At 44.9% G+C, this 21,915-nt stretch overlaps 1 protein-coding gene across 3 annotated transcripts in view; it reads right to left on the reverse strand.

Moving 5' to 3' along the window:
- LOC141128477 (C4b-binding protein alpha chain-like) overlaps positions 1 to 21,915 on the reverse strand; it is a 365,002-nt gene that overhangs the window by 249,247 nt on the left and 93,840 nt on the right. For 2 of the 3 annotated variants that reach the window (XR_012241699.1, XM_073615783.1), the window contains exon 1: positions 9,559 to 9,706. The exons of the other annotated variant lie outside the window; for it this stretch is intronic. The gene's annotated coding sequence lies outside the window, so the exon portion shown is untranslated. Of the gene's footprint in view, positions 1 to 9,558; positions 9,707 to 21,915 lie in introns of those variants that run through there. 3 annotated transcript variants of the gene reach the window in all.

Below are 21,915 nucleotides of genomic sequence, written 5' to 3' on the forward strand. Positions count from 1 at the left end.
CTGGCAGAGAGGATCTCTTAGAACAAGGATTGCATCATATTCTCTCTCTCTCTCTACGATCGGACCGTTTAGGTGCGCCTGTCAGTTTTGACCACGGACCTGAACAGGCGCTCCATGTTAGCGACGGATGTCAGCGGAGACATGTCCGCTGACATCCGACCCGGTCCGATTCATCGCTGGCGGATCGGGTGAGATCTGATGAAAACGGACATTGTTTTCATCCGATCCCTCCATAGGCAGCAGCGGCTCTTGACAAGCCCCTCCCCACTCAGTGAGCAGAGAGCGACCCGTCATCCGCCGGCTCAGCGGAGAGATCTCCCGCTGAGCCGGCGGACCGAGTCGGGCTCCGTGGAAGCGGAGTCCGCCTCGTGTGAAAGGGGCCTAACTGTAATAAGACTACATTTCCCCATGAATCCTTGGGATGGGAGTGAATGTGGGAGGTACACTAGGCTGGTACAAGTAAATGAGAACTCGCCCACTTCAACATAAATCATACCCCTCATTCTGCAGCCAGCTAGCCATACATAACACACGGTATGATAGGTTACAGCCTTATAAATACAAAGCAGTGCAACATGTCAGTGGCCACCACCATCACCAGTGCCAAATGCCAGGGACCACAAGTGCAGCATGTCTGTCCCACCAGTGCAGCTCGGAACCACCAGTGTAGAGCGGGGATAATTATTAGAAATCACTTGTATGACACAGCGGGGATCTCCCACTGAGTCAGGCATTGTATATGAGAACACTGAGCGCTGATGTTCTGCCTCCCGGTATTGTGATTGACCGTGCAATACCGGAGGGAGGTGGACATCAGCAATCGGTGTTCTGATATACAATACCTGACACCGCGGGAGCTCCCCGCTGTGTCATACAACTGATTTCTAATAATAATCCCCACTCTGCACAGAGATAACAGGCGGGGACAGTGGAGGGCGGATTGCTGGCAGGCAGGAGGAGAGAGGAGGAGGAGGACACCTCCTCCATGTGAGGCACAGACCGGGGGCTGTGAGACCCCCTCTTCTTCCTCCCTGCTCTTTCAGAGGACTACAAGGGGGAGTGTCAGCTGGCTGAGCTTAGGAGAAGGATAGAAGCCAGCGGTCTTACAAACAGGATGTCAGCAGACTCTAAAAACACCCAAGACGACAAATCCTATTCATTTCAAATGGCACCTGTTCACATCTGAGCATTGTAGCCTAAAGCAAAACGCCCGTCGCGCAAAAAAGTACATGAGCTTCTTTTTTGGCAGATTACATTGGTGACCTTTGAGCTTCAAAATAAGAAAGAGCACTCACATCGCCACATCCATAAGTTAAACGGGAACAAAAAGAAAAGGGATACTTGCCAAGTAGCCCTGGGTCGGACTTTAAAAAAGGCATTGAAAACAATGGAGAAGTAGGAAAAAATATTACAAGGTTTATTGAAAAAAAAAAAAAAAAGTACATGGTATAAACAGAGCATTCAAAGATAGATTAAAAATCATATTTAATGATACAAAATACACAGTGAGCCCTTGTGCGTCAAGGGCTCACTGTGTATTTTGTATCATTATATATGATTTGCAAGTGATTTGCAGAAATGCAAGTGTTCCATTTGTGATGTGAGATATATCTCATAACAGAGGCAGACATCGTTAGAAGATCGCCTTTTTTTTGTTTTTAGCGGGTAAGCAGCGGCGAGGAATAAGACAGCACCAGAGGGAGAAGAAACTACCAGAGAAGGAAGACACATAGGAGTTACGATGGGGGACATTTTTCCATTTTTAATAAAGGACTTGTCGAAAACTGTCTCTTGTTTTTATAACACTTTACTGCTTTTTGGGTGAATGGGGGGGCATGCGGGGGGGAGCGAGTGCCCCATCTCCACAATGCTGAGGGCATGCGGGGGGGGGGGGGTGCTCACTCATCCTCTCCCTTTCCTGACCTGCATGCTTCAATAAGGGTCTGGTATGGATTTCTGGGGGGGACCCCACGAATCCATACTAGACCCGGAGAGTTTTTGTCATGATTTTTTTTTTTGACAGCTGATGACTTATCGGTTGTTATGGATGCACCGGACGGCTTCCTGGCCCATTCCTTAGCAAGCAGCAATGTACAGTGTGTGCGCCCTAGCAGGGAATAACGTTTATCTAATATGGAAAAATGCCAGGCATTGTGTGAATGAGCCCTTAGCATAGGTTAACACTACTGCTGCACAATCACTGGTTATTTACACGTGTTTTTATGCTTCACGTGTTTTGTAGGAGGATCCGACTGGTTGTTAAAGCGGATGTTAACCCCATTCATGAAATTTGAGCTGGGCACATATATCTGCAGTGTTTTCTTATATCTCTTCAAAGCACTAGGTCCCTTTGCTTTCTCCTGCTCCGTTCTTCTGTTATCAGACTGATAACTTCTATCAAGTTCTTCGTCAACTGTGATAAAACCAGGCTGAATTTTGTGTCACGGTGGGTGCTATAAATAGGTTAGCAGAGAGCTGGTCTATTCACAGCACAGCTCTGCGTTGTTTCTTCCTTTTTCTGCCTATGTGGAGAGGGTGTGTGTGCCTTTCCTCCAATCAGCTGTCTCACAGTATATGGCAAGAATCCACACCCACAGGTGAGTCAGGAAAAGGAAATTCTAACAATACGTGCACTTTCTAAACAGTATAAAAAAGCTGAAGGCAGCAGATATACATGTAAAACTTATGTAGGAGGATTTGTTTCATTCCTGTGTATCATCTGAGGCTGTTCACTGGGTATATGTGAGGGTTTACATCCACTTTAAACACAAAACCATATCAAAAACAGTTTGCCTTGCTTTTGGAAATGCAGATGTAAATGGAGCCTCATTGTTCTTGTGTAAGCACACTAATTTCACTTTCAGGCCCTATTCACACCTAGCGTAGTAGAAGCGCACTTTTTTTTACTTTATTTTTCCCATTACATGCATAAGGCAGCCGTTGATTTCAGTAGCTCATGGGACATTTTGGTGTGTTGCACGTTTTTTCACTGTGCATTTTACTGCTTTTGTCGCTCTTTTTTCACAAGGCAAAATGTGTGTTTGCTTCTGTGTTTGGTGTAACGTTAAGTAATGGCACCGAAAGCTCATCTAGTTAAAATGTAGGTGTATAAAATGTGGCCATATACAATCTGATTGCACAATCTCTGTATGACCTCCTTTAGATTTACCAAAGCTATATAACAGGACACACCATTTATCCCAGGGGTCTTCAAACTTTCTAAACAAAGGGCCAGTTTACTGTCCTTCAGACTTTAGGGGAGCCAGACTGTGCATACTGGCATTAGGGGGAAGAATAGTGCCCCATTGTTGGTGTCAGTGGGAGGAATTATGGCTATTTTTTGGTGTCAGTGGAAGGAATAGTGTCTTACATCAGTGGCAGAAAAGGTGCCCCAAGGGCCAGATAAATAGCAAGCTAAGGGCCGCAGTTTGGAGACCACTGATCTATCCAATCAGGTAAGCCCTTGCAATACACACTTGATGGTAGATCTAAAAGGAGTTTGTACAATCAGATTGTATAGTGTATGATGAGCTTTACAGAATTCAGGACATACTTCTCCTGTTTTCACTACTACAGCTCTACGCCACATAGGCTGTTATCTGATCACTCAGTTCCTGCACACTCTGCCAAAATAAAAATAAGCTAGGGGAAAAAAGCAAACAAAAAAACAAAAACAAACAATGCATGTGTATTTAGTGAGAACGGCGATCCCCGATTCCATTGTGCACCTACAAAAGGTGGGTGAGAGCGCTCGCTCCCCTAGAAGGGGGAGGGCAGATGCAGGGTGTGTGCTACAGTGAAAATGCAGTCTGCTCACATAATTTGTAATCAGGGTGGATAAAAATCAATGGTAAAGACTATTGTGTTTTTTTTTGTTTTTTGTTTTTTTTATCAGATTCATTTTAATAAAATGCTTTTGGAGTAAAAATCTATCTAAAGATAGTTTTCTATATAAGATACAATAATAATTTTGTTTATTCAGCATGAAATGGAGCTTAGTTATGTAGCATGAGGCTGTATAGTCTGCAAAATTTAAAATAATTTTTTTTATCGGTAAACTCTTTCAATGAATCCAAGCTCTGCAAGCTGAGATAACATGCACTGCATTAATGCAGTCGCACAATTTTACAGTAACCACGAGATAAAACAGAGTTCAGAAATTCCTTTATGCCATTGTTTTGCAAATCTATGTACACCACAAACTGTATGATTGAATCAGTTCTGATATTGCTGTTTTACTAACCTGATAGCTTATTATTCTAAATAAGAAACCTTCATTTTGTTTGCAATTATTATTAACTACTTCCCACCCGGCCAATGTACATAAACGGCCGGGTGGGCGCTCTCTCCTTCTGAGTGGACGTTCAGGAACATCCCTCAGAAGGAGCGGGATCACGCGCGTGCCCACGCAGCGGCGCAATCCCGATGCGCTCGTGTCACCTGGACATGGCGCATCTGCGATCGGCATTAGAGCTCTGTGAATGGCCCTCCTGATCACATGACGGCCATGTCCAATCACAGCCATCATGTGATGTAAACACAGAGCCGGTTGCTAGGCGATCAGCTCTCCTCTCCTCACACGGAAGTTGTCAGTGAGGAGAGGAGAGCGGATTGCTGCAGCCGGCTGATGATCAGTGAGTATGAGCTGTTTTTTTACAGCTTTTTACTCACTGATCACCAACCTAGTGTCCCCACACAATCTAAAACACATGTCCCCACACAATGTCCCCAAAACATAAAAACAGCTGTCCCCCACGTGTCCCACTAAAATCACATGTCCCAATGATTATCTGCACACATGTCCGTGATCACCTGCGCACATGATCATTTGCGTACATCCGTCCGTGATCACACAAACAAAATTATACACTTAACGGAAATTTTTTTCACCAAAAACATGTAGCAGAATACATTTTGGCTTAAATTTATGACAAAATTCGATTTTATTGGATTTCTTTTAAAACAGAAGAAAATGTTTTTTTCCCAAATTTCCACTCTTTTTGCGCATATATATATATATATATATATATATATATATATATATATATATATATATATATATATATATATATATATATATATATATATATATATATATATATATATATATATATATATATATATATATATATCGCAAAAAATAAAAAACGGAGTCGTGAATAAATACCACCAAAAGAAAGCTCTATTTGTGTGAACAACATGATAAAAATTTCATCTGATGAAGTCACGTGATGTGACGATATGCATCAGGATTGGAGCACGGGAACTGTCACAGACTGACGATAGGATACGAGCTCGGCGCTCGTGGATTTTTTTACTATAGCCTTCTGCTAAATGTAAGTGTACCAAGTTGTTTTTAACTTAATAAACCGATTTATATACGGGATCACGCTATGTGCACTCTCTTCCAACACTCCACATATATTCATCCCATTGTGACGAGCATTGAGGAAATGGGGACGGTTTGAAGACACCCTTTTGAGGTATACGAACTCGGCGTTCGTTGGATTGACGCCCACACCCATTTTACAAAAGAGAGTGCATCCCCCCTCTGTGTCCTGTCCCCTTTTCCACTTTGGCTGTCAAGGAGTTATACTATATACTGTCTGCTTATGTTTTTTTAATATACCATCCTGCACACCCACCACCCGAATCGCCTGAATTACTGGATGGGACCCTTGCCTGCTGGTGATTTGTTATTGGATTACTAGCTGTTGTCTTGCAGCAGTAAGGGGAGCTGCTTGCGAGCACAGAGGTGTCCCCACTGAAGACCTTTTTTCCCTTCCCTGTGGCTTGTGGACTTGCTTTTTTGGAACTGATGACTCATTGTTTGAGCACTTTGTACTACAAGGTGGTGGGACTGTTCACCATTTATTTATCTATTTGGAGTCACCAATAATTATTGCTGAGTTATCACATATGTGCTAGTATGATACTAGCCCTTTTGCACTGAGATTTTTTCTTTTTTTGTGTCAGTATTTACATTATTTTTTATGTGCTAGTATGTTACTAGCCCTCATACACATGGACTTTTTTGATTCATATATTTTTATTTGGTTTATTTTTGTACCCACACTGTATTTGCCACTTATTTTATAGCTGTTTATACGTTTTAGGCAGTTTTGTTTCTTCAGTTTATTCGTACTTAGTGCTTATGAGACTGCACTTTATTGCATTTCACTATACTTTTATATTTTTTTTCGTTTTCATTCACCTCTCTATACGGTTGAGTCTAGCCCCTTCCTCCCCCCCCCCCCCCCTTTGTCACAGCGCAATCACCATTCACTTTACTCATACCATTTTGTCTGTTTGGATCAGTAATTCAGGTGTTGCAGCAGTGCCCCTTAGCATAGGTATTTCTGACAGCGCAGGAGTTTCTTCATTATTTATGATAAAAGTTTCATTTGGGTACAGCGTAGCATGACTAATTGTCATTAAAAGTGCGAGAGCACTGAAAGCTGGTCTGGGAAGGAAGGGGGTGAAAATGCCCAGTATTGAGGTGGTTAAAGATTCTAACTACCAGCAAGAAAAAACATTTAAAGAGCACCAGTCATTTCAGATCCATCATGGCAGCGCCTGTTAGCGGGCATCCACTCTGCTGCCGCCACATCCCTCATCTTGTTGTATCACTGCCCCATCACCAGCCGTCCCATTAAAGTGAATAGGACTGTCGGCGAGTCAGAACAGGAGCGGGACACAGATGACAGTTTAAATTTAAATCAAGTTGATCTAAATTAAGCCTTTTTACTAGTGATTTAAATCGAGAGAGAGAGAGCGCAAGAGAGCGAGAGAGAACAGGAAGCGGGCTGTATAAGGTATTTATTTACTGGCAGAAGAAAATGTTTGACTATCCAAAGTTAAAACAACAACAAGGTAAGAGAAAGAATGTAAACGAGTGAGAAGGAAAAGAAAGGAGTGGAGGGGCAGGGCCTGGGGACTACTAAAGTCAAGGCAGCACATATTCATAGTATGTTGAGACACCTCCTGCTATGCCCAATAGGCTCATTCAGGGTTCTAACAGGGATATGTCAAAGTTCAGAAGCAAGAAGTTATCAGCTTACGATTGCCAGACTTTTAAGTGTTTAGATATATGGTCAAGCAGCCAGCCTCTATTTTACTATGGATCATAAATTGCGTTATTCTATTTTTTTTGTTTCCAGGAGACATAGGTTAGGCAACTTGCAGGCTTTAGCAATAGTTTGTTTGGAACGCAGTGGTAACATACAAAAGGAGTCTGAGCAACTATCTTTTCATAACTTGTGCTGCACCAGGTTGCATTGATGTGAAAGGGCACCATAGAAAATGAGTGGTTAGTACTTCCAACTGGCAGCACTAGGGTCATCGGTTTGAATCCCAACCACAGCACTACCTGCATGTTCCCTGTAGTCTGCATGTTGTCCCGCAATGGGTTTCCTCTGGGTATTCTGGTTTCCTCTCACACTCCAAAGACATGCTGATAGGTTAATTGGCTCCTGTCTAAATTGGCCCTAGTATGTGTATGTATGAATGAATGTGAGTTAGGGACCTTAGATCATGAGCTCCTAGGGAGCAGGGACTGACGTGAATATACAATATATATGTAAAGGGCTGCATAAACTGTCAGGGCTATATAAATACCTGTAAGGGCTCATTTAGACTTGTGATTGGGGGGTAAAACCCTGCGGTTGAGCTGCATTTTTACTGCGCCTCAACTGATTCCCCTTTGTTGTGCTTGATGGGCGATACCACCTGCCATATGCGGACCATTCAAGTGAATGGGGCTGTGCTGCACCCTCTCAGAAACTGTGCACCACACGTGTGGTTACCCAGTACTTAGGGGGTTAAAGCAGGCAGTGAGGAGGTAATATGAAGCTCTTCAGAGAAAAAGTAGATGAAAACAAGCCCAAAAAAAAAAAAAGTGTAATAGCTGAAGTGCGATGCAGGAGAAATCACCTAGTTTGAACTGGGCCTTAGAGAAAATAGAATTGTGTGCATAGGAGGTAGATAAGATCAGGGCCGGTGATAAGAGGGTATCACCAGTCACCCTGTATGTAGTAGAAGGAAGGGGAACCTGGAGAGGGGGCAGATGGGCAGCATTTACTCAAACCCTGTAGATCCCCCCGCGGCAGCTAAAAGCCAGCTTCTCCTCCTCCTGTTGGCTTTCAGCTGTTGGGGGGGCTGAGAACTACAGCGGGATCAGTTCCAGTAAATGCTGACCCCACTGCCTCCCCTATCTCCGGTTTTCCTTCCTTCTATTGCACCCCTACCTTCAGCGTCACCAGCTTCCCCAACTATCTCTCCTGCTGCAAATAACGGTTTCAAAATGGAGATCAGGGGAAGGGGCCAGTAAATATGTCACAGTTACAGGTCCAAATTATAACAGGTGTGGGTGAGTGGCCCTGAATGCAGATGGTCTGTGTTCAGGGCCATTAGGACCTGCTGCGGCTGTGTTCATACATCTGCTGCATCCCCATACTGTAATATAGACTGCCTGCACACAGCTTCAGACAGAAAATAAAATAATAATAATAAGAAGAAGAAGAAGAAGAATACGAGTGTCAATGTGAATGAGCCCCAAGAGCCTTATTTATTAAAGAAGTATAACCAAAGCTTGCTTGGCTGCACTTCCCTAATGGGTCACAGGAGTGCAGTCTGTTTTGCACTCCTGTGACCCGTTTTCAGCAGAAAGCGGGCTCCGCTGTTTGCCAACGTCATGGATGTCAGCCGAGGCACTGCGTCAAAGTCTGGATCTGCCAGGTGCCTGGACTGGCTCCCGTCTCAGCGAACTGCTGAGAGACTGAGCTGACCCCGCCCCCTCCACAGCTCAGCACTCCAATGAGCGAGGAGAGAGCTGTGATTGACAGTCTACAGCTCTCTGCTCACGGAGCTCTGAAAACCGAGTGATCGGCGATGTTTGATCGCTTGGTTCTCAGTTCGGACAGTTCCAGCATTGGACTGATGCTGTATCCACCTACGGAAGTATTAATCTGCAGAAAACAAAAATAAATAAAATTTAAAAAAAAAAAAAAAAATTCCTTTACTTCTCTTTTAACTCAACACAGTTTTTTCTTTTAGATTAAGTTATATTGTGTTTGTCAATAATGATTTTAGTGTATTTTTTGCAAAAAATAATAATTTTAACATTTTTTGGGGGGGGGGGCGCTTCTAGGCTGTAACTGTCCCTCTGATTTCTAACAGTGTGGTTTGATGTGTTAGGTAGGAATATCTAATCCAGGGCTAGAGAAGCTGATCAGGAAGGTAGAGGTTTATCTAAACTTGCCAGATCATTCCCTGTACAGAGAAAGAGGCGACCAGTGCCGACACGTCCAGTGGTCTCTATAAACAACATACAAGCAGGTATATGACAGCGCTATTTTCACATTCAGCTTTGTTATTTCCCAGGACAGGACAAGCCATCACACCAGAAATATGATATCCGATCCACACCTGTTGTTCTTTACTAGGAGCGGATCTGAGACAAGGACTAAAGTTATAGGCAATAATGACAGAGGGCAGCACATTGATCGCACCGCACAATAACAAGTCCACAAACAGCAGTAACCTATGGAAACAACTCACCCGATTTGATCCCAGACACTACAGATCGTCTCTTCCATCCACACTGCACGCACCTGTTCCCGAGCTCCTCTATTCACAGCGATCATCAGCCTCTCATTCGCTGTGACGTCTCTACGTCACTCACCTCCACCAATCAGCGACAAGAGCTGCTTTTCCTAAGAAACAGTGACTAATATCCTTCAAGGGTGTGATCAAGGTGTGCTAAGTGCGGGTATTACTGTCGTTGTTCCAGCTTAACACCATTTCCCCATCTTTGTCATCTTAGGACGATTACAGATCGCATGATTGGTGTCCTCTGCGACTTTTTAACAGATAGTCAGTTTGCAGATAAGGAGGACCAGGATGGGAAGCTGAGGGTCAGCTCCATGAATGCAGCACGGATCATACCCATACTTTGTGGAAGATTTTAGAAAAGCTGAACTAGATTTTTAGCATGATTCTATATATAGTGTGAATGGTTGGTACTTGGATTAATCTCCCCAATAATCATTTTTCACTCACTAGTGCTAATCTGAGATGGTGTGATACTCATCCTGGTTGTGTTCTTCTCTCTACACACAAACTGATAGCTGCTCTTATATGTTAGGTCCCTTTCACACGGGGCAGACTCCGATTACAGCAGCAGGGGATCTGTTCGCTGATTGGTGCAGAGGGGGCGGATGACAGGTCTGTGTCCGCTCAGTTTATGCAAAGGGGACGTGGACCAAGCCCGCTCTGTTCTATGGACCGAGAGGTGTAAACAGACTCCACTATCCATTTACACCCAACTGCCCTCCGATTCGATGTGCCCTGATGGAGGAGGACTGATCCCCTTCTGTTTTTTATATTAGCGGACCGGATCGAATTGGAGATAGGCTGGTGTAAATGGATACAAGTCCAAGTGCGCTGGTTCACAGTCCCTGGGCATTACCCCCTAAAACGTCACAATCCCAGCATGCCCAGGGACTGTGACGGCATAAGGGGGCGGGATCACCCCCTATATAAGTCAGAGCAGAGCGCCCAGAAAGCATTCCATCCAGAGAGAGCGTCGTGTCAACATCGGAAGAAGAGAAGAGGGAAGAAGGCAGCAGACCGGGCTCCTCCGCTAAGGCAAAAGAGCAGCAAAAGAGCAGAAGCTAGCGGAGGAGCCCGGCAGAAGACCCGGAGAGAGCGGAGAACAGGTCGAACAGCGGAAGAAGAAAAGAGGGAAGAAGGCAGCAGACCAAGCTCCTCCGCTAAGGCAAAAGAGCGTCAAAAGAGCAGAAGATAGCGGAGGAGCCCGGCAGAAGACCCGGAGAGCGCAGAGAACAGGGAACCGGAGAGACCCCCGAAGCCGGAAGAGGACCCCCCCGGAGCTGTATAATAAATTACTTTAAAAACCTGTGCAGTGTGTTTTTTTTATTGACACTTTCCCTAGGTGAATGGGTAGGGGTACCATGTACCCCATACTCATTCACATAGGGTGGGGGGCCGGCATCCGGGGGCCCTCTTATTAAAGGGGGCTCCCGCATTCCAATAAGCCCCCCCTCCCGCAGACCCCGACAACCAACGGCCAGGGTTGTCGGGAAGAGGCCTTGTCCTCATCAACATGGGGACAATGTGCTTTGGGGGGCCCCCCTTCCTCAAAGTAACCATCCCCCATGTTGAGGGCATGCGGCCTGGTACGGTTCAGGAGGGGGGGTGCTCTTTCGTCCCCACCCCCTTTCCTGGCCTGCCGGGCTGCGTGCTCGGATAAGGGTCTGGTATGGATTTTGGGGCGTAGGGGTTCCCCTTAAAATCCATACCAGACCGAAGGGCCTGGTATGCCCCTGGGGGTGGGGACCCCCACGTCATTTTTTTTTTACATTTTGGCAAGGGGGCCCCTCCGAATCCATACCAGACCCTGGGGGGACCCCACGCTGTTTTTTTCACGATTTTTTTTTTTTAGCCAGCATTTTTTTTTTTTTTTACATTGAGCGGGAAGTCAGCTGACAGCTGATGACTCATAGGTTGTTAACCACTTCAATATCAGACACTTTTGCCTCTTCCCGCTCAGGACAATTTTCAGCTTTCAGCGCTGTCACACTGAATGACAATTGCGCGGTCATGCTACACTGTACTCAAACAACATTTTTAGCATTTTGTTCCCACAAATAGAGCTTTCTTTTGGTGGTATTTGATCAACTCTGCAGGTTTTTTTTTTTTGCTAAATAAACTAAAAAAGAACACAATTTTGGGGAAAAAAAAGTTTTTCTTTGTTTCAGTTATAAAATGTTGTTTTCTCCTTCACTGTTGGGCACTGATGAGGTGGCACTGATGAGGCGGCACTGATGGATACTGATGAGTTGGCACTGATAAGGTGGCACTGATGAGGATGCACTGATATGTAGAATTGAAGGGCACTAATATGCGGCAATGATAAGCAGCACTGATGGGCACTGATAGGCGGCACTGATGGGCCCTGACAGGCGGCACTGATGGGCCCTGACAGGCGGCACTGATGGGCGGCACTGATGGGCCCTGACTGGTGGCTGTGATGGGCACTGACTGGCAGCTGTGATGGGCACTGACAGGCGGCACTGATGGGCACTGACAGGTGGCACTGATGGGCAGATAGGCGGTACTGATTGCCACAGACAGGTGGCACTGATGGGCAGCACTGATGTTGAGGTACTGACAGGTTTTACTGCTGGGCACTGAGATGGGCACTGTGGTGGGCACTGATTAGCACTGATATGGGCACTGATTGGCACTTTGATGGGCACTGTGAGCTGTCTTTTAATTGGGGAACTGACTGACAGCTGAGGGGTCACATCTGAGGTGTTGTGGCACATCTGAGGGGGCTGTGCTGATAATCAATGTGCTGATTATCAGCACAGACCCCCCCTCTGACAGGGAGAGCCGCGATCGGCTCTCCCTGTCAGCGCGAACCAAGGAATGCCGTTTACCGGCACTTCCTGGTTCTTGCGATGATCAGCTGTGATTGGTCTCTGACAGAGGCTTCTTATCACGATCGGAGATGCGGGGTGTCAGACTGACACGTCGTACTCGCGATCGCCGTGATGCGCGCCCCCGCGAGCGCCTGCCGGCATGGACGTCATATGACGCCCAGTCAGGATAGCAGAACCACTTCCCAGATGTCATTCTGCATATGGCGGGCGGGAAGTGGTTAAGGACGCGGCGGCTGGCTTCCCGGCCCCCTTCTTAGCAACCAGCTATATACAGCATAAAAGAAAAACGCAAATTGCGGTAAAAACGCGGTACTTGCGTTTTGGATGCAGGTCCAGTGAAATTTATTACAAGCAAAACGCTGCATTTTGCGGGAAAAAAAGTCCTGGACCCTTTCCAAAAACGCAGAGGCACAAAAATGCATTGATGTGAACATGTTCCATAGGAACCCATGTTAAAAAATTCCCATGCATTTCTGCAAAATGCATCAAAAAAATGCAATAGTGTGAATAGAGCCTAAGGCCCCTTTCACACTGGGGCGGTGGGGGCGTCTGCGGTAAAGCGGCACTATTTTTAGCGCCGCTTTATTGTCATTTTAGCGGCATTATTCGGCTGCTAGCGGGGCGGTTTTAACTCCCCACGGGGCGGTTTTAACCCCTCTGCTAGCTGCCAAAAAGGGGTTAAATCCGCCCGCAAAATGCCGCTGGATCGGCATTTTGCCGGCGGTATCACAGCGCTGCCCCATTGATTTTAATGGGGAGGAGCAGTGAGTTCACCGCTCCAAAAAAGCTGCTGGCAGGACTTTTTGGGATGCCCTGCCAGCGCACCACGCCAGTGTGAAAGCCCTCACTGGAGTGAATGGAGCCGCTTCTTTAGGGCGTTTTTCAGGCGCTATTTTTAGTGCCTAAAAACGCGCCAGTGTGAAAGGGACCTAAAAAAAAGTCCTGCTAGCAGCATCTTTGGAGCGGTGTATAAACCGCTCCTGCCCATTGAAATCAATGGGACAGCGCGGCTATACAGCCGGCAAAACGCCGCTGCAGTGGTGTTTTGCGTGCGGATTTAACCCCGAATACCGCCGGTAAAGCAGCACAGAAAATAGCGCCATTTTAGCCCTGCCACCCGCACCACCCCAGTGTGAAAGGGGCCTAAGGCCCCCCTCACACGGACAGACCTTTCAGGTCCGCCTCGGACCTGAACGGACACTCCATAGACCTCTATGGAGGGTCGGATGTCAGTGGGGACATGTCCGCTGACATCCGACCCACTCCAATCCTAAAAAGTGTAACGGAGGAAAAACCTATTTTTCCATCCATCTGCAGATCGGATCGGGTGATGACGGACTCTACGGTCCGTCATCATCCGATCCCCCATAGAGGAGAGCGGCACTATGACACGTCTGTCCCTGCACAGTGTGCAGAGACAGACCTGTCATCTGCCTGCCCAGTGGGGATCGACGGAGCGATCCCCCGCCGAGCACAGCGGGCTCCGTACACGGGGTACAAAGTCCAATCGTGTGTATGAGGCTTAAACACCAGAAATTCACGTTTTCATATCTTTAAAGGTCACCATGCACTAGCCAATCAGTTAGATCTTCCAATAATTAGATTCAGTGCAAGAGCCGGTTTGATTTTCTACAATTAGAAGTAATTCTTACAGTGCATCTTCCTATTACCGCTTTAGCCCAATGCTCTCTTTCCACTATTTCAACACCAAAGGTGCGTGATTTACAATGTGCTTTTTCGGCTTGTTTTCCACTATTGCAACTTGTCATGCCACTAGGGACTAAAAAGTTGCATCACAAGTTCTACCCCATGATTTACAATGAGTACCGTTCAGATGTCTGCGACTTCAAGTCGCAGCAACTTCAAAGTAGTCCCTGTACTATTTTGGTCCCACTTTGATGCGACTTGAGGTCCAAAGACCTCAAAAATACACAGGCATTGCTTCAAGTTTTGGCAAAAAGTTGGGGGAAACTCGCGGCAAAAAGCACGCAACTTTGGCCTTTCAATAGTGGAAACCGAGCCTTAATGCCACGCGACTAATTCAAAACATCTGAGTCGCACTGAAGTTGGAACAAAGTAGTGCAAGAACTTTTTTTGGAGTTGCACCAATTAGAACGGGGGAACATTGAAATACATGTGTTTTGACTTGTTCTGCGACTTCACATGTGTCAAGTCGCACAACAACTCGCAGTAGTGGAAAGACAGCCTAAGGCCACTTGGGACTGAAAAGTTGCATCAGAAGTTGTACCCCATGATTTACAATGAGTACCGTTCATATGTGTGCGACTTGCTTATGCACATGCCGTATACACAGCAGGCACACATCTTTATTACAGAAATCCATAGTTGGCATGGAAATTAACCACTTGCTTACTGGGCACTTAAACCCCCCTGCTGTCCTGACCAATTCTCAGCGCTGATCCATTTTCAATGACAATTGCGCGGTCATACTTAGCCAAATGTTTTTGTGTTTTTTTAAGTTCCCACAAATAGAGCATTCTTTGGGTGGTATTTGATTACCTGTGTGTTTTTTTTCTTTTGTTCAAACAAAAGAAAAGACAGATTTTTAAAAATAATTTGGTATATTTTTGGATATTTTGATATTAAATTTTGCAAACAGGTAATTTTTCTCCTTCATTGATGTACGCTGATGAGGCGGCACTGATTGGTTACACTGATAGTCAGCACTGCAAGGGAACACTGGTGGGCATTGATAGGTGGCACTGGAAGGGGGTACTGTTGGGCACAGATGAGGCAAGAATTGCCTCTTCGGGACCAATGTCCCTTGCACCTAAGCCGGTGATCAGCTTTTATTTTTATCCTCATGCTGTCAGCGTGAGTAGAAAAAATAAAAAGATCGGCCCTTACTTTAATCTGTGATCACCCGAGTCTCAGTGACTACGTCCTATGACAGCCTCCCAGAAATTCAGGTCCACGCTGTGGCCGTCGTTTGGCTATAGCACAGACACCAAGTGGTTAATAGAAAAGCAGATGCAGATTTCTAGGACTGGCCAAAAATAATGTTTAGAGCAGGGGTCTTCAAACTGCGGCCCTCCAGGTGTTCAGGAACTACAATTCCCATCATGCCTAGTCAGGTCTGTGAATGTCAGAGTTTTACAATGCCTCATGGGATGTGTAGTTCTGCAACAGCTGGAGCGCCCTAGTTTGAGGATCCCTGGTTTAGAGTCAAAGGCAACTGATGACTTTCTATTAAAGGTCTAAATGGGCCATTAACATGCATCACAATTGAACTTAGGAATGTGTCTTTGCAAAGTTAAACTCATTAAAATCCTTTCTTATTTTTGCTTAGGGATAGACTGCAGAGGGATTATAAGTTTTGGGGGATGTCTACACCCCTGATAGGGTGAAGACACCTACCAAATTTTGCCAATTTCGCATTCAAAATTATTCACTTCCTGTCACATAGCCAAACAGGAAGTGAGGGTAAAACCCTACCAATGTATGTCCTTGGAGACACACAGGTCAATTCGGGAAATTGCACTCTAGCATTTTGCCATGTACATCCCAAATTATTATGTATCTTGGGGTTTATTTACCAAAAGGTAAATCCACTTTGCACCACAAGTGCACTTAGAAGTTCAGTTGCTGGAGATCCGAGGGGGACATGCAAGGAAAAGAAAAAAACAACATCTTTGCCTCTACATGATTGGATGATAAAATCACCAGTGCTACCCTTCTGATTTTCATGAACTACACTTGTATTGCAGAAAGGATTTGCCTTTAATAAACCCCAAAATACCTAATAATTTGGGGTGTACACAACAAAGTGCTAGAGTGCAATTTGCATAATGGGGGCACTAGTTAGATTGACCTGTGTGTCCCCAAGGAAAAATTAGGGTTTTACTCTGACTTCCTGTTTGGCTATGACAGGAAGTGAAGCCAATTTTAAGAAAAGGGACAAAGCCCCAAAAAGAAAATAAAAAAATAAAAATCTTGATTTCCCTCAAATGTCCACAATTGAAAAAGGATTGGCTTCAGCTTGATTTTAGTTCAGAGCTCTAAATCAGTGCTTCTCAACCCTGTCCTCAAGTACCCCCCAACAGGCCATGTTTGCAGGTTTTCCTTCATCTTGCACAGGTGCTTTAAATCAAAGTCAATGTCTTTGTATTTTGGACAGCTATTTTAGAGAAGATAACATTTCCTAAACATGTCCTGTCAGGGGGGTAATTGAGGACTGAGGTTGAAAACCACTGCTCAAAAAGAAAATTGAATACTTACCACTCTGAAATGTTACTTTCCTGGTCACTATCCATGGCAGCATATGCACAATCCATGCACGTGCTACCATGAAGGCACCAGGAAGGTAACTTAAAACTGAAACATAAAAAAAAAAAAAAAAAATTATGAAAAAGGGATTTGTCCAAGATTTGCCAATCAGCCTATTTAAGCTGCAGCTGGGAAATCCGATGCATGAAAAGAACACACATAAAACAAAGAATGTGAAACAATTTTATTGGTCCAAAAAAAAAAAAAAAAACACACAGGACTTGGAAAAGAAGCAAGGAAAACAAAATACACACATGTATGGTAATTTGAGACACTAACAGAATAGGTTTGACCCTTTTGCAGTGTAAATTAACAGGAGTTAAAAGGAGTGCACCCACAAATCTATTGAGGATTAAAACAACATTAGGCACAACATCTTGAGAAAGAATTTTAAAAATAAGGCAGCACAGACAGTTAAAGCGGGGGTCCACCTATCTATCGTTTTTTTTTTTTTTTTTAGTTCATTCACAAACTTTTCTTCTCAGCATTACATACTCACATATTGTGTGTAATATGTCCGCCTGTGTCAGATTCCTTCGGAAAGAATAACTTATATTATTCACTGCAGGTGGTTTCCATCTTCATTGTGAGCATTTGAAGCCCACAAGCATTTATTTCCTGGATGTGGTGAATGCTGTGCTCCCAGCATTCACCGCTCATTCCCGCACATGCTCAGTGGCATCCTGGGAAGCCTGAGACTAGCTCCCAGGAGTCTGGGAGAGGCTAGAAACACGCCTACTCCCACGGGAGGAGAACTAGGAAGTGCAAAGAAGAATAGAAAAATAAAAGGTAATTACGGCGATTTAAATTTTTTTAAACGGCATGTCAGCATCTAGGCAAGGAAGAGAATACATACAGATATTGTTCAAAATTTGGGTGGAACCCCGCTTTAAATCAAAGTGAACGTAAAAACAACAAAAATTGCCAACATAAAAAAAAGATTTCATGGTAAAATAACCACCACCCAAAAAAAAACAGCAAACCAAAGTAACAAATAAATTGCATAAAAACACATCTGTTTTGCAACAACATAACAAACAAAATACAAATAGAAAATACATGTGTTAGACACTCGATAAGGACACCCAAATGTACTCTCTTGCCGCCCCCCCCCACAATCTTGCCTCTTTTCAGGGCAAAGTAAAGATTGCTATCTGAAAGCTTTATATAACATAGGTTTGTGTGCTAATGAGGCAATTGCAAACACATGGACAGTCCATTAACCACTTGCCGACCGCCTAACGCAGATATACTGCGGCAGAATGGCACGGGCAGGCAAAATCACGTACCTGGTACGTGATTGCTTGCCGCGGGCGAGGGGTCCGATCAGACCCCCCCGGTGCCCGAGGCGGTCGGCTTCTGACTGGGAGCGTTCGGAGATGAGGGGGAGGCCATCCATTCGTGGCCCCCCCCTCGTGATCGCTCCCAGCCAATGAGATTCTTCCCCTGCCTCTGTATAGTACACAGAGGCAGAGGAAATGATGTAATCTCTCCTCGGCTCTGTATTTTCCGTTCCGGCGCCGAGGAGAGAAGACATCCGAGTGAGTGCACAACACACACACACAGTAGAACATGACAGGCATACTTTACACCCCCCGATCACCCCCTAATCACCCCTCCCCCCCTGTCACACTGACACCAAGCAGGTTTTTTTTTCTGATTACTGCATTGGTGTCAGTTTGTGACAGTTAGTGTGGTAGGGCAGTTAGTGTTAGCCCCCTTTAGGTCCAGGATACCCCCCTAACCCCCCCTAATAAAGCTTTAACCCCTTGATCACCCCCCGTCGCCAGTGTCGCTAAGTGATCATTTTTCTGATCGCTGTATTAGTGTCGCTGGTGACGCTAGTTAGGGAGGTAAATATTTAGGTTCGCCGTCAGCGTTTTATAGCGACAGGGATCCCCATATACTACCTAATAAATGTTTTAACCCCTTGATTGCCCCCTAGTTAACCCTTTCACCAGTGATCACCGTATAACTGTTACGGGTGACGCTGGTTAGTTCGTTTATTTTTTATAGTGTCAGGGCACCCGCCATTTATTACCTAAAGGTTTAGCCCCCTGATCGTCCAGCAGTGATATGCGTAACACCCACGCACGCAGCATACGCCTCCCTTCGTGGTATAGTATCTGAACGGATCAATATCTGATCAGATCTATATTAGCGTCCCCTGCAGTTTAGGGTTCCCAAAAACGCAGCGTTAGCGGGATCAGCCCAGATACCTGCTAGCACCTGCATTTTGCCCCTCCGCCCGGCCCAGCCCAGCCCACCCAAGTGCAGTATCGATCGATCACTGTCACTTACAAAACACTAAACGCATAACTGCAGCGTTCGCAGAGTCAGGCCTGATCCCTGCGATCGCTAACAGTTTTTTTGGTAGCATTTTGGTGAACTGGCAAGCACCAGCAGCCTAGTACACCCCGGTCATAGTCAAACCAGCGCTGCAGTAACACTTAATGACGTGGCGAGTCCCATAAGTGCAGTTCAAGCTGGTGAGGTGGCAAGCACAAGTAGTGTCCCACTGCCACCAAGAAGAAGACAAACACAGGCCCGTCGTGCCCATAATGCCCTTCCTGCTGCATTCGCCAATCCTAATTGGGAACCCACCATTTCTGCAGCACCCGTACCTCACCCATTCACATCCCCAACCAAATGCAGTCGGCTGCATGAGAGGCATTTTCTTTATGTCCTCCCGAGTACCCCTACCCAACGAACCCCCCCAAAAAAGATGTTGTGTCTACAGCAAGCGCTGATATAGGTGTGACACCCGCTATTATTGTCCCTCCTGTCCTGACAATCCTGGTCTTTGCATTGGTGAATGTTTTGAATGCTACCATTCACTAGTTGAGTATTAGCGTAGGGTACAGCATTGCACAGACTAGGACACACTTTCACAGGGTCTCCCAAGATGCCATTGCATTTTGAGAGACCCGAACCTGGAACCGGTTACAGTTATAAAAGTTACAGTTACAAAAAAAAGTGTAAAAAAAAAAAAAAAAAACACAAAAAAATATAAAATAAAAAAAAATAGTTGTCGTTTTATTGTTCTCTCTCTCTCTCTATTGTTCTGCTCTTTTTTATTGTATTCTATTCTGCAATGTTTTATTGTTATTATGTTTTATCATGTTTGCTTTTCAGGTATGCAATTTTTTATACTTTACTGTTTACGGTGCTTTGTTAACCATTTTTTTGTCTTCAGGTACGCCATTCACGATTTTGAGTGGTTATACCAGAATAATGCCTGCAGGTTTAGGTATCATCTTGGTATCATTCTTTTCAGCCAGCGGTCGGCTTTTATGTAAAAGCAATCCTAGCAGCTAATTAGCCTCTAGACTGCTTTTACAAGCAGTGGGAGGGAATGCCCCCCCCCCACCGTCTTCCGTGTTTTTCTCTGGCTCTCCTGTCTCAACAGGGAACCTGAGAATGCAGCTGGTGATTCAGCCAGCTGACCATAGAGCTGACCAGAGACCAGAGTGGCTCCAAACATCTCTATGGCCTAAGAAACCGGAAGCTACGAGCATTTTATGACTTAGATTTCGCCGGATGTAAACAGCGCCATTGGGAAATTGGGAAAGCATTTTATCACACCGATCTTGGTGTGGTCAGATGCTTTGAGGGCAGAGCAGAGATCTAGGGTCTAATAGACCCCAATTTTTTCAAAAAAAGAGTACCTGTCACTACCTATTGCTATCATAGGGGATATTTACATTCCCTGAGATAACAATAAAAATGATTTAAAAAAAAATGAAAGGAACAGTTTAAAAATAAGATAAAAAAGCAAAAAAAAATAAATAAAAAAAAAAAAAAAAGCACCCCTGCCCCCCCCCCCCCCCCTGCTCTCGCGCTAAGGCGAACGCAAGCGTCGGTCTGGCGTCAAATGTAAACAGCAATTGCACCATGCATGTGAGGTATCACTGTGAAGGTCAGATCAAGGGCAGTAATTTTAGCAGTAGATCTCCTCTGTAAATCTAAAGTGGTAACCTGTAAAGGCTTTTAAAGGCTTTTAAAAATGTATTTATTTTGTTGCCACTGCACGTTTATGCACAATTTTAAAGCATGTCATGTTTGGTATCCATGTACTCGGCCTAAGATCATCTTTTTTATTTCATCAAACATTTGGGCAATATAGAGTGTTTTAGTGCATTAAAATTTAAAAAAGTGTGTTTTTTCCCCAAAAAATGCGTTTGAAAAATCGATGCGCAAATACTGTGTGAAAAAAAAACGAAACACCCACCATTTTAATCTGTAGGGCATTTGCTTTAAAAAAATATATAATGTTTCGGGGTTCAAAGTAATTTTCTTGCAAAAAAAAATAATTTTTTCATGTAAACAAAAAGTGTCAGAAAGGGCTTTGTCTTCAAGTGGTTAGAAGAGTGGGTGATGTGTGACATAAGCTTCTAAATGTTGTGCATAAAATGCCAGGACAGTTCAAACCCCCCCCCAAATGACCCCATTTTGAAAAGTAGACACCCCAAGCTATTTGCTGAGAGGCATGTCGAGTCCATGGAATATTTTATATTGTGACACAAGTTGCGGGAAAGAGACAATTTTTTTTTTTTGTCACAAAGAAAATTGAAAATTGAAAAAAGGAAAAAAAAAATTTTCTTGTCTTTCTTCATTTTCAAAAACAAATGAGAGCTGCAAAATACTCACCATGCCTCTCAGCAAATAGCTTGGGGTGTCTACTTTCCAAAATGGGGTCATTGGGGGGGGGGGGTTGTGCCACCTGGGCATTCCATGGCCTCCGAAACTGTGATAGGCAGTGAAGAGTGAAATCAAAAATTTACACCCTTAGAAATCCTGAAGGCGGTGATTGGTTTTCGGGGCCCCGTACGCGGCTAGGCTCCCAAAAAGTCCCACACATGTGGTATCCGAAGGAAACCGAAGAAAGACAGAAGAAAGAAGAAATAAAGGAATTGTCAAAAACTGTCTCTTGTCATTTTTAACATTTTTGGCAGTTTTTTTGTGAAATGGTAGGGGTACTTTTGTACCTCCTTACCATTTCACACGGGGGGGAGGGCCGGGATCTGGGGGTCCCCTTGTTAAAGGGGGCTTCCAGATTCCGATAAGCCCCCCGCCCGCAGACCCCCACAACCACCGGCCAGGGTTGTGGGGATGAGGCCCTTGTCCTCATCAACATTGGGACAAGGTGCTTTGGGGGGCC

Source organism: Aquarana catesbeiana, linkage group LG02 (assembly GCF_042186555.1).
Source record: "Aquarana catesbeiana isolate 2022-GZ linkage group LG02, ASM4218655v1, whole genome shotgun sequence".
NCBI classification, from domain to species: domain Eukaryota; kingdom Metazoa; phylum Chordata; class Amphibia; order Anura; family Ranidae; genus Aquarana; species Aquarana catesbeiana.